At 34.0% G+C, this 13,672-nt stretch overlaps 1 pseudogene; it reads right to left on the bottom strand.

The window, feature by feature from the left end:
* Positions 1-3,708: 3,708 nt before the first annotated feature.
* LOC109375420 (cyclic AMP-dependent transcription factor ATF-1 pseudogene) lies at positions 3,709-4,502 on the bottom strand (annotated as a pseudogene).
* Positions 4,503-13,672: the final 9,170 nt, after the last annotated feature.

Raw genomic sequence — 13,672 nt, forward strand, 5'->3', positions numbered from 1 at the left:
TTTTGATGAGTCTAGCTAGAGGTTTGTCAATTTTATTTATCTTCTCAAAAAACCAGCTCTTGGTTTCATTGATCTTTTGTATTGTTTTTCTGGTCTCTATTTCATTTATTTCCACTCTGTTCTTCATTATCTCCTTCCTTGTACTCCCTTTGGGCTTATTTTGCTGTTATTTTTCCAGTTCCCTGAGGTGTAAGGATAACCTATTGATTTGAAATTTTCCTGCTTCTTTAGGTAGGCCTGCACTGCTATAAACTTCCCTTGCAGGACTATTTTCCCTGCATCACAGAGATTTTGGGTTGTGGTGTTTTCATTTTCGTTTGTCTCAAGGTATCTTTTGATTTCTTCCTTGATCTCATTTTTTACCCACTCGCTATTTAGTAGCATGGCATTCAGCCCCATGTATTTGTGAGCTTTCCTGATTTCTTCTTGTAATTGATTTCTAGTTTCATAGCATTGTGGTCAGAGAAAATACTTGATATGATTTCAATCTTCTTAAATTTATTGAGACTGGTTTTGTGGCCTAACACGTGGTCTATCTTGGAAAATATTCCATGTGCATATGAGAAGAATGTACATTCTATAGCTTTGGGGTGAAATGCTCTAAAAATATCAATTAAATCCAGCTGGTCTAAAGTGTCAGTTAATGCCACTGTTTCCATGTTGATTTTCTGTCTGGAGGATCTGTCCATTGGTGACAGCGGGGTGTTGAAGTCCCCTACTATGATAGTGTTACTGTTGATCTCTGTCTTTATGTCTGTCAACATCTTTTACTACCATGCTGTTTTGACTAGTAATGCCTTGTAGTATGATTTGATGTCAGGTATCATGATACCCCCCACTTTGTTCTTATTTCTCAAGATTTCTATGGTTATTAGAGGTCTTTTATGGTTTGATATAAATTTTAAGATTAAATTTTCTAGTTCTGTGATAAACTGTCATTGGTAGTTTAACAGCAATTGTGTGGAATCTATATATTGCCTTAGGTAGTACGGACATTTTAACTATATTAATTCTTCCTATCCATGAGCATGGTATATTAAAGACTTAAATGTAAGATCCGAAATCATAAAACTCCCAGAAGAAAATATAGCAAGTAAATTCACAGACATTACCCTTAGTAATATTTTACTAATATATCCCCTCAGGCAAGGAGGTAAAAGAAAAAATAAACATGTGAGATTACATCAAACTAAAAAGTTTTTCACAGCAAAGAAAACCATCAATAAAACAAAAAGAGATCTTACTCTATAGGGGAAGATATTTGCCAATGATACATCTGATAAGGGGCTAATTTCCAAAATTTATAAAAAACTCTGACAACTCAACACACACACATACACACACCACACACACACACACAAAAAAAAAACAACCCAATTAAAAAATGGGCAGAGCACATGAAGAGACATTTCTCTACAGAGGACATACAGATGGCCAACAGACATATGAAAAAATATTGAATATCACTAATCATTAGAGAAAGGCAAATAAAAACCACAATGAGGTACCACCTCACTCCTGTCAGAATGACTATCATCAATAAATCAACAAACAACAACTGTTGACAATCATGTGGAGAAAAGGGAACCCTCATATACTGTTGGTGGGACTGCAGATTGGTGCAGCCACTATAGAAAACAGTATGGAGGTTCCTCAAAAAATTGAAAATGGAACTACCTTGTGACCCAGCAATTCTACTACTGGGTATCTATCCAAATAAATCCAAAACACTAATTTGAAGAAAATATATGCACCCTTATGTTTATGGCAGCACTACTCACAATAGCCAAGATGTGGAAACAACCGAAATGCCCATCAATAGACGATTGGAAAAGGTAATTGTGGTACATTTATACAATAAGTGTTACTGGGCCATAAAAAAAGAATGAAATCTTACCATTTGCAACAACTAGGATGGACCTAGAGAATATTATGATATGTTAAGTAAGTCCGACTGAGAAAGAGAAATATCATATGATCTCACTTATATGTGGAATGTAAAGAACAGAATAAATGAGCAAACAAAACATAAATAGACTCAGTGATATAGGAGACAAAAAAACTGATGGTTGCTAGGTGAGAGGGAGGAGGGGATGGGGGAGAGGATGAAGAGATTAGAAAGTCAAATTAGTAGTCATAATATAGTCATGGGATATGGAATACAGTATGGGGAATATAATCAATAATGTTATAAAGATTATGTAGGGTCCCAGATGGGCGCTGGGCTTATTAGGGAGACCACTTCATACACTGTAGATGCATGACCAGTGTGCTGTACAGCTGAAGCTGAAGTAGAATAATATTGCATGTCAGCTATAATTAAAAAATATATATATATATAATTAAAAAATATATATATATATGGCATAAGGAAGATAGTCAATGGTATTGTAACAGCTATATACAATGTCAGAGGGTTAGTAGATGGTGGTGGGTGGAGAGCATATCACTTTGTGAGGGGCGTAAATGTCTAACTATTACATTGCTTTGTACACCTGAAACTAATAAAATAAATAAATATATAAAACTTAAAAAAAAATATTAGCCAATCTGGAAACTTTACTTTCCATAATATAAAAATGATACACTGAGATCCAAAATATTTTTTGTCACTAAACAAACTATATAAACATTCAAAATAATCATTAAAAACTCAACTTCAGAATTTATAAAGATTAGCTATAAAAATATATTAGCAATCACTTTTATAAATATGCCATTCGCTACATTACAAAATTGTCTGCAATATAAAATTGCTTTAATAATTGTGCTATTTTAGAATCTTAAAAAACTTATATTAAATTGATTATAAAAGCCTCTTGGAAAACTCTGGTGTGTGTATTCAGAGGTTTATAAAAAATATTCTAATATGACCTCAAGGGCCTATAAACATTTCATTCTATTAAAGCACAGAAGAATAAGTAATGTATATTGAACTGCATATAAAATATGGAATTAAAAAACAATTATATCTTTGTAGAAAATCACCATTCCCAGAATAACCAAAAAACAAACTATTTAAAAGTATCAAATTTTTAAACAGTTCTCTTTCCATTCTGATAAAAAAAATGTTACAAAATCACCACACTCAATTCATGTACCTTAGACGCCTTTCTAAGGTCTCAAAGACAATTTAACCCAGTCTCAAAAAACCCTCTTAAGTCCAATAAACAAACTTATAATCTCATTTAAAAGACTTGACAATAGAACAAGTACATGTAATCACAGCAAATAATTTACATATTTAGTTATATATTAGCTTTTCTTTTATATTGTAATTTAGAATTCATTGGCAGAAATAAAATATACACAATTTAAAAATATAAATTTTAGGAAATAGTAAGAAATGCAAACCTATAGGGTAAATTAATTTGTTTTTAAAAATACAATTTACCAAATTTTATCTACCATTTTTGGATTTAGACAACAATTGTTATTTAGAAAATTCAAGTTGGTGAAAATTTATTTCCTGCTTCTTGGGTAGGTTTAATTTTTATAGAGCTTCCAGTAGTGCCAGTAACTTCCTTGAGGTCATTTTCCACTTTATCATCTGTCACCAGATCTCTTGCATAAGATATTTATCTTTGCATTGCAAAAGCTTAAATAGAAGCTTCATTTTTGACCTTTAAATTTATAAAACTCCACTAAAATAAAAAAAAATCCATTCAGTTTTTAGACAAGTCCACAAAACATTTTCTTTCTTAAGAATCAAACACTTTTATGGGAATAAAGATCATTCAAAGTTTTTAACTCTTCTATTAGACTTTTTATTTGGATTTTCCAGGACTGCAATTTGATTTTCCAGGCATTTCACATATTCTTTCTTTTTTCTGCAACATTCTTGAGCAACTTCTTTGTTTTTCATCAACGTTATTTCTCTTTTCAATTGGGTGTCATCTGTCTTAGTTGTCTGAGATATAAGAGTCACAGGAGAGGTAATCACCAGTTTGTGGCAGTGAGGTAGCTCAAAGTGTGGTTCAGACCCTCATCTGTCTGCATATCTCCTGATGCAGTTTGTTGCTGGATACAAATATTTGCTGACTCTCAGAAGTCTGTGCATACTGGAGAACTGTTGTACCTTGCTGAGTACTGCCTGAATGTGTCATGGTTAATGTCTGAAGTCCCTGTACTCCACCTGTGCCTGGACTGGCCAGGTGTGAGGCTCCATTTGGGGTAATGGCAATGTATTGTTTGGTGCTAGTCTGCAAGTTGGGAGTTGGAACAGATATCGAAGTGACTGCAGAAACTCCATGGTTTTTTCCATCTCTTTTTCTGCAATATCTTCAGAAGATAGGCCTTTCAAAATTCCTATAAGATGGGTGCCGTGCTAGGATCCCATGAGCTTCCTGTGAGAAACTTATACTATCAGATGAGTCCTGCGACTCCTCACTTTGTGGTAAAGATGATACCTGTTGAGCAATATGAGAAATATGAGCTCCCTGAACTGATAAACCAGGTTGAGGTGCTGTCTCCGAAGCGTCACTCCGGTGGGAATCTTCCATGGTCAGCTGTGGTTGCCACCTTGCTGCTGTCCAGAGCGGGAGATTCCACTCCCCGCTCCCAGGTGGATCCGAATTCACTACCTTTTTCTCCACCACCTCACACGGCAGGGACGTGCCTCTTTCTCAAGCGGCAGGCAAGGCGGAGAGAATCAGTGTCACTTAGCCAACTGCCATTTCCTAGGCAGTCAGGGCCGCCACTGGAGGCACGATCTACATCAGACCCAGGGCAGCAAGGAATAGTGTTTTTAAAGGAGACTCCACTCGTATCTGATTCAGGGAATTAATTTAAACCGATAAAATTTTTTTAAACGAATCATAAAAGTTGTGCTCAAGTGAAAACATTAGGACAAGCAGTTTATGTACGTGCCTCAAGCTGATGAAACAGTTCCCTGTTTTCATGTCTGTCACAACAGGACGTTTCAATGGATGAATGGCTTTGAGATCACTTTAAATGCCTTGCAGCTTATCCAGATGCTAGAATAAAAATGTAGAAAACAAATATACCCTTGCGGAAATCAGCCCCTCAAAATCTAGGTGCAAATATCCATTGCAGGGTATTAAAAAACAAAACAAAGCAAAAAATAGCAGGGCCATTAGACCAACCAATGATGCCTCACTCTTCTTAATTGTAATTTCAGTTATCCTAAGAGTAGGATAAAGCCAGAATTCAGAAAACAGTAAAGGGAAGTACATAAATGTACTTGATCATTTCTCAGTCTTCTGAATTCTACCACATAGTTGAGATAAATGCAATTTTTACTTTTCCACGCACATTAACATTGAAAGTAAGTGACTATATTAGTTTTACCTATGATGAAAAATACAAGAAATATTTTAAACTTCCTAAAGTCAGAGCACCTTTTGTTACATACCTTATATTAATAAATCATTTTTAAAGTTTTAAATACTATCTTTTCAAATATGTAAAGCTAAACTTACCTGGTTTCCAATATTTCCTGGATGTGTATTTTAGGTGAAAATACTTTGTACATGACTTACATAATGATTTGAAGCATAATTATATTTAATCTTACTGTCTACCATTATTGAACCTATGCCCAAGTGACAAGGATTAGTTTTATATAAATCTAGGAAAATCATACTTCGGAAAGTAACTGTTTCATTGAGCAACATCATTGACACGTGCCAAATGCAAGTAAATTATTTTTCTTAACTGCATTATTGCTTCCTCTCCATTCAGTTGAATAATTGAGTTTATGGTGCAATACCTCAATGTCACTTAAGATTACCTCAACTCTGAATCCACAGACAGCATTTAGCATGCTAATAGTGAATAGAGCAAGTGAGAAAGAGAGAAGGAAAGGCAATCAAACAAACAACAAACAAAAAGGAAAAAAGCTTGTATAGATCATGTAGATAGCAGTGGAAAGGAAAGATAAAAGCTATATGAACAAGCTTGGGAAAGAGTAATTTGTACTAATTTCTCTCAGGTTCCTTTTCTTACAATTCATTCAACCACCCACTAAAATCTGATTTTTCTCCTCCCCCAATTTCTTATCTTATTTTTTTAAATGTAATGATTAAGCATGAAATTCCTCAAATATCTCACCCCTTCCTAGAAATTTTCTTACATTCACATCTGCTATAAATGCAATGCTATCCATCTACATTTATTATCCATATCTTCTCCTGCTCATTCAGTATTTTTGTGGCCCCCCTGTAGCGTTCAATAGACTAACCCTGTCAGTTTCAATTGGTCCTTCTCTTGAAACTAGTAATACATGTTCGTATCTCGTAAGAATAAGTCAATTAAAAAGTGTAAGTCTCAGAATACTTTCCCCCCAGGTGGAACAAAGTGAGTTTAAAAAAAAAAAAAAGACTAAAAAGAAATGAAAAATGTCTATAACAACAGCTACCAAAAAAACACACAAAAAAAAACCGTGTAAAGTATAATTTATTTAACTTCAAAAACCAGAAGTGAAAGAAATGAGAAAACGATTTGGCATTGGCACAGAGAACCGGAAAGATTTTATCCCTACATCAACTCCCCAGAATCCACACTGTTGAGATCACTAAATCTGTGAAGTTACAGAAATATGCAAAATTTTCAGCTAAGCCAATTAGATGGAAGTCTATATATGTTTGTACTATTGAAAGTGGCTGCTGGGGAGAAAACAGTGAAGTCAGGAAAACAGAAAAATAGTTTGATTCTCTAAGAAGGAAATGAAATCTTCTTGGTAAAACAACCCACATATAAAGGGATGGTATATAACACATAAGTTTGTGGCATCCACCATTGTGTAAGACAATTAACCTATTAAGTAAGAGAGGAGAGCCGATTCCAGATATTGTAACAAAGCCTGAACACGTTTTCACTAGATAAATCTCTCCCAATTTACCATGTCCTTTAGCAACAGAAATGTCAGAGAACACAAAATTCCTGGCTCTCCCTGCATTTGAGAGGAAAATCAAACTGTTATGAGATATAAATGGAAAGAGAATCAAACATTATGAAAAATTATATGTGGACAAAAATACCCAAGCACAGACAAGAAGAAAAGATATAAAGTAGAAAGTATCTAAAATACTACCGCATGAGAGAAAAAACACAGGAATAAAAGATATACACACCAATAAAACCCCATCATAACAGGAAAATTTCAATAACCCAAGAAAATGCTGCAGATCAATGAAATAAAAGCATAAGGTCTTACAGATGAGATAATAAAATGTTAAAAAAGTAAAATTTCAAACTTAAGAAAATATATTGAGGACCAAAAAACTACTAAAGTTAATAAATTAATAAAAGAGCAAGGATTAGTACAATAGTACAGAAAATTAAAATTAAATTATTGTAAAAAGGGTTTTAAAAACTATAGTGAATACCAATGAAAAATGACAAAATGATTTAGCAGTTACACATAAAGACATATTTATACACACAAAGTTGGATAATTAAGTACCAGAACTTGTTGCAACAATTTTGCTAACCTTTTTTTGATATCAGAAGGATTATGCATTATGAATTTGTATGAACTGGACAGTTAACCAACTTTGCTCTTTGAAAGTGCTGAAAAGGCTGTGTGAATAAATTAGACAACCTGAACTTTTTGCCAATAATTCATGGCTCTTGCATCACGACAATGCACCAATTGACACAGCACTGCCTATGAAGAAGTTTTTAGCCAGTAAACAAATAACTGTGTTGGAACACCCTCCCTACTCACCTGATCTGGCCCCCAATGACTTCTTTCTTTACCTGATGATAACGGAAATATTGAAAGGAAGACATTGGGCTGGTCGAGTGGCGCGTTGGTTAAGAGCTGGCTTGGGACGCCAGAGGACCCTGGTTTGGATCCCACATATGAGGGCCAGTGACACTGCCCTCTACAGCTAAGATGCTGAACAACAGCTCAACCTGGAGCTGGGCTGACGTGAGTCGCCGGCGACGGCGTAGGCTGCAGCCCCTGTGGCAGTGGGTTGCCAGCAATGGCAGGTGGGTTGCCATGGGCTACCATGTGTAGCCAGCAGCCATCGTGAGCGGCCAGCAGCCGCTGTGAGTGGCCATCCAGAAGCCAGTGACTGATCTGCCTCTCCCGGGAAGAGCGCAGTGATGGTGCCAACTTGGGCCAGTGAAGCAACGTCCTCCACAACTAGACTGAAGAACTAAAGGATAGCAAATTGTTCCCCTTCCCCCAATTCCCCAATAAAAATCTTAAAAAAAAAAAAAGAAAGGAAGACATTTTGATGACGTTCAGGACATCAAGGGTAATAGGATGACAGCTTTGATGGTCATTCCAGAAAAAGAGTTCCAAAATTGCTTTGAAGGGTGGACTAGGCATCAGTGCATAGCTTCCCAAAGGGAGTACTTTAAAGGTGACCATAGTGATATTCAGCAATGAGGTATGTAGCACTTTTAATAGTATGAGTTTGAGAACTTAATTATCTGGCCTCCGTGTGTGTGTGTGTGTGTGTGTGTGTGTGTGTGTGTGTGTGTGTGTGATGAAGGAAATTCAACATAAAATATAATTCACATTTCTGAAGCAGAGAAGTCAACAGATGGTAAAAAGATTCATTCAACAATATACTCTAAGGGGATTTCCATTATATTGGGGACATTTAAAACTGAACTTTTGATAATATGAATCACTCTGCTCCAGGAACATTTGATACAGAATGTTCAGTACATGATATATTGTACTTAAGTTATTGTTCCTCAACTATAAAGAAATCAGCAAGCAAAACAGAGAAAAAAATCCTATATTGCCTAGAGATTTAATTCTTTTGGAAATATGGCATAAAACACGCAAAATCAGTGACAGAGTCAGTTCTAGATAATTTGATCAAGGTATTTTTTATGTTCTTCAGACTGCTCTGTTTCTAACGTTCCTATGGGGAAAAAAATCTATAAGCTGGCACTCACTTTTAATACTCAGTTATCAACCAGTCTTTTATTTCTCCCAAGACTATCTTTCTATTTACTGTAAATATACAGGAAGAAGTTATTAAATATTTACATAGAATTCCCAAAATCCTACAGGGAGAATAGAGTAACCCTTCAAAAACTGTATGCTTTAAAAAATACAAGAATGAATTGTAGAATAAAGAAATTATCTGGTTTTAGGTATAGCAGAGAGGCAATTTCAGTACATGGAATGTGGAGTCAGTTTCTGGTTCAAGTCCAGTCTGTGCTGTCTAATACTTGGATGGCCTTGAGAAATTCACTTCAACATCCATACTTTGGTTTCTCTAACTACAGAATTTGGATAATAAAGCCTACCTAATAAGATTAGTGTGATATAAACTAGGCACTGGGCTTCACATTCTTTCTATTATAACCACAGAATACAAGTTATTTCTTAATGCTATTTTCTTTTACATTTACTCTTTTGTTTTATAAGTCAAAAGCACATCTGGAAAATGATTTAAACTACAGTGGTGCTCAACACTGTATATACATTAGAATCACTAGGGGAGCTTTTTAAATATACAGATGCCTGAATCCCATCACTAGGGATTCTTATATAATTGGTTTTCAGAGAGACTGAAGCTTCAAATTTTATTTTAGTCTCCCCAGGTGACCCTTATTTGCAGCCAGGTTTGAGACCCACTTATTTAGAAACAAGTTAAATGTTATTGGCTCATTAGATTATTTTCAATTCCTGTAAATCCTTTCATTTGCATTTTATTGAGTTGTGTTTGCCCTATTAAAACATCCACTATGAATCAAATGCAAATTCTTGTCCATCTCACCTCCTAAATATTTCTCAGGCTCATCTTTTACTCACTTCCCCCCATTTTAGCAGTTTGGCCTTCATCATCTTCAACCTGGGTTATTAAATAGTTTCCCTACTGCTACCTCTCTTTCCATGATGGCTCTTCTCAAATTTGTTTTTCAGGCCAGCAATAGAATCTCACTATTCTACTAAATCTTTACAATGCTTACCTATCATGCAAGATGTATCACAGGCTCTGTGCCTTGTCCTTCAATGTCCTCCACCACTTTCTCCTGCTTGACAATAAGCATCATCTCTTGCCACTTCCGCTACACAATCTGTGTTCAAGTGCCATCAAATTGTAGTATCATAACACTACATGAAATGTTGTATATCTTTGCTTATGCCCATGCTGTTTCTTCTTTTTGAAATGTCCTTTCTTTCTTTTCTGAGATCATCCTTTGAGATTTATTTCAGAAATCCAATCCTCCTGAAACACCCCTAAGCTCCTTGTTCCAGGAAAAGAATACCTCCCCCATGCTCACAAAACTCTCATTACATAAACCACTCTATTAAAATTATTCTATTAGACTATAAGTTCCTCAGTGAAGCTATAGCATATATCCTATTTTTTGTCCCAAAATTTAGCATCTTATCCGTAGCAATCAGTAAATATGAATTCATTAAATTGGTCCAGGGAGCAAAAAAATATGGCAGTAGAGACTTCATACTTTCTAGAGTAGAAAAATCCTTTACTGTCAACGGCAATTAAGAACATATTTCACTGATCTTTTAGTCATCTTTTAGTAATACTTATAGCTAAAAATAACTTTAGGATTACCATATGCAGTGATGGAAACATGTACCATGCATTTTATGGGGTCATGATTTGTGTCTTGGAATAAATGGAGTATGTAAATGGGATCCCAACCTCTTAAATTGTGCAGGTCACACATGGTAGCTTAGGCTAACTCTAATGAAATATGCTAATATATTGAAGCAGTAACTTTTGAAATTGTGGCATTTCATTATACTTATAAATTAATAGGAAAATAGTCATCTCAAATTAAGCCTTTTTTTTCAAAATTAGTGAAATTGAAAGTATCGTGTAAAAAATGTACTCCTCAAATAGTTTTTATGATGGTATTTCACCAAGGAGACCTCATTTAACAATTCACCACTTAAAAAAAAAAAGGTGAAACTTTTCTGTTCAAAATATTTTTGTTTAATTATTTTAATCATGGAAATAAATTTGTAAAATGACAAATTTTCCAAAAGCAGAAATTTAAAACAAGCACTTTTATTTTTAAAATTTAAATAGTCAACTATAAAAACTAGTCCTGAGACCATTCTTTTATAATTGATTTAACTATTATGACAGATTTATACATTGTATTCATTTTTCTTCTTGAAAAGATCTTCTGATTTTGCCCTACCCAGCAGTGTTCTGCCCCACCTAGATATCTCACATAGCTTGAGTTTACCTCATACAATAAATAGCTAAGCATCACAAGGAGAGTCTAAAAAGGTATTCCATGATCCTGAACTTACTAGGGCCATGTCAGAAATGGTAGATCAACAGATTTTAAGAATTGGAGGCTATGTTCTAGACCTTATTATGATGATAATTAATCCTCAACTGCAGTTTGGTACATTTGTAAGCAACACAAACAACCTGAGATCCCACACAGATGCCAAGCCTAAAATATGACTTGGATGGTTCGGGATGATGACCTGCTGTCACCAGTTCAGGGAGATGATACATTCTTAACACAGAAGCCCCACAATTACCTGGAACAATCCCAAATGCTGTTACAACTTTTTCAGGCTATAAAAATATTCTTAATGCTGGGTCTAACTACTCTATAGTTTTCTGACATTTTTTTATGTCTGTAAAATGAGGAATTTATTTTGAGAGTACAATCAGATATTTTGCTTCCAGTGTATACAAGAAAGTATTGTAAATACAACTGCCAATTTCCTTAGAATCCACTTTCACACATTCAACAACTCAGGTTGAACAGTCAGTTTTCAAACCTCCTTTATCATGGTTATGCCAAAGTTCTTTTTTGTTTTGTTTTGTCTTTTGTTTTTTAGTTAGGATACCCAGTACTTTCTGTTCCCAAATTACCACAAAGATATCAAAAGAAACTAATTTAATTTTGGACTTCAGTTCATCCAACAACCAAGCACATTTGAGAAGCCACTTTGTCATTTTACTAGCTTTCTTCTCAAATTTAATCATTGTCTTAGTAAATCTTAGAATTTCCTCCACACTTGTAGACCAGATGAACTGTAAAAGTGGACCTACCTCAGTGTAAGTACACTTAGGACTAAGATATTGAATGAGGAAAGACCATTTGAATCTGTATTTGACTCATGATCTATTCTAACGGAATAATTTGATATCGGAACTAAAATTTAGGCACAAAACTTTTATTACATGTAATAGATTGAAATAAAATTATATATGCCCCAAAATAGAAATAATCAAGTAACTCATGATGCATTCTTATTATGAAATGCAGTTTCATAAAAATATTTTTTATCAAGAGATAAAAAATATTTAAAACAATGTGAAATTCTTTTGATATAGCATTAAGTATAAAAAAGGACACAAAATTATATATATCATAAATGATCTAAACTATATAATAATACATGCATAAAAATAGGAAATAACACAAAATGTTACATAATGATTATCTCTATTAGTGAATTATAGATGATTTATGCTACCTTTATCTGGAATTGCTCTGTTTTGTGTTTTTTTGGCTATAAATCACTTTTATAATAAATAAAGAAAAAAATTAATTCAGATCACATTAGATAATGACAAAAAAATAAACCCAATTTTTTATGTTTTAAATTATTTTATGTTGTATTTAGGTTGAGAGGAGAGATTAACTATATGAATAATGTATGTAAATAACACATTGAAAAATATTTACTCATTTAATTCCCCTAACAACCTTACTGAGGCAGGTTCTATTATCATGCCTGCTTTATGGATGGTGAAACTAAGGCATGGGACACCACGTAACTAAGTAACCTATCTAAGGACACACATTCTTGGTGATGGAGCTGGGATTCTAGAGTATATGCTATTAACTACTATGTTATACTCCCATTTATAAAGACTATATACATTTTGTCTGCTTTTTAATATTGGTTGGTTGAAATTTGTTGAATACAAAGTAGGCTTTGCTTAAAAAACAAATTAGCATTTATAAAACTAACAACCAAAAATAGAATCATTGTTACTTTCATTTATAGTATCTAAATCGAATAAGCCATTTTGTTTTAATAAACTTGAGGGCTGATGCCTCTCAAGAAGCACTTTCTCAAAATGTATGACTGTGCCATTTGGCCTTAAAATATTTACAAGCCTATTTAATATTTTAGATTTCTTTCAAATGTTGCATACTATTAATTACTATAGCCAGCATTTTGTAGAGACTATGAAAAGAATTTCTTACATATTGGCCTGGTACACATTTTTTGAATGAAGACATGCTTTTTAGAAAGACTGTCGAGCTTGAGTTGTTAATGATAAGTCCTTTATTTTTTAAAATCACAGTTGATTCAGTTTAATCACTCAGCATGGATAAATAAATGGTGAAATGTACCTCTCCTCTGTGCAGTTTACCAAGCATTATTGTTGGGAGGTATTTGTATTTGTTACTTTGCAGCTGCCAGATATGCTTTATTACACATTGCTTAAAAATGAATTTCCCAGAACATGAATAAACAGGTTTTTTTATTATAATAGCTCTCACTTTTACAAGGAAGTGGCTTGTAATTTAGCATGTTTTCAATGGAAAATGTAAAGAAACTATGCTAAGTAAGACCCATACAAGAGCAGATGTTCTCCTGCTTGGTTTTCAAAAAAAGTTTACATAATTTGTGTGATGTACAGTTTTCAATAAACATATTTCCATAAACATAGATTATTTTCATTCTTGACAGCAAACATTTACTATGCCTTGATAT

The sequence above is a fragment of the Hipposideros armiger genome, unplaced genomic scaffold (genome assembly GCF_001890085.2).
Source record: "Hipposideros armiger isolate ML-2016 unplaced genomic scaffold, ASM189008v1 scaffold_947, whole genome shotgun sequence".
Classification (NCBI taxonomy): Eukaryota; Metazoa; Chordata; class Mammalia; order Chiroptera; family Hipposideridae; genus Hipposideros; species Hipposideros armiger.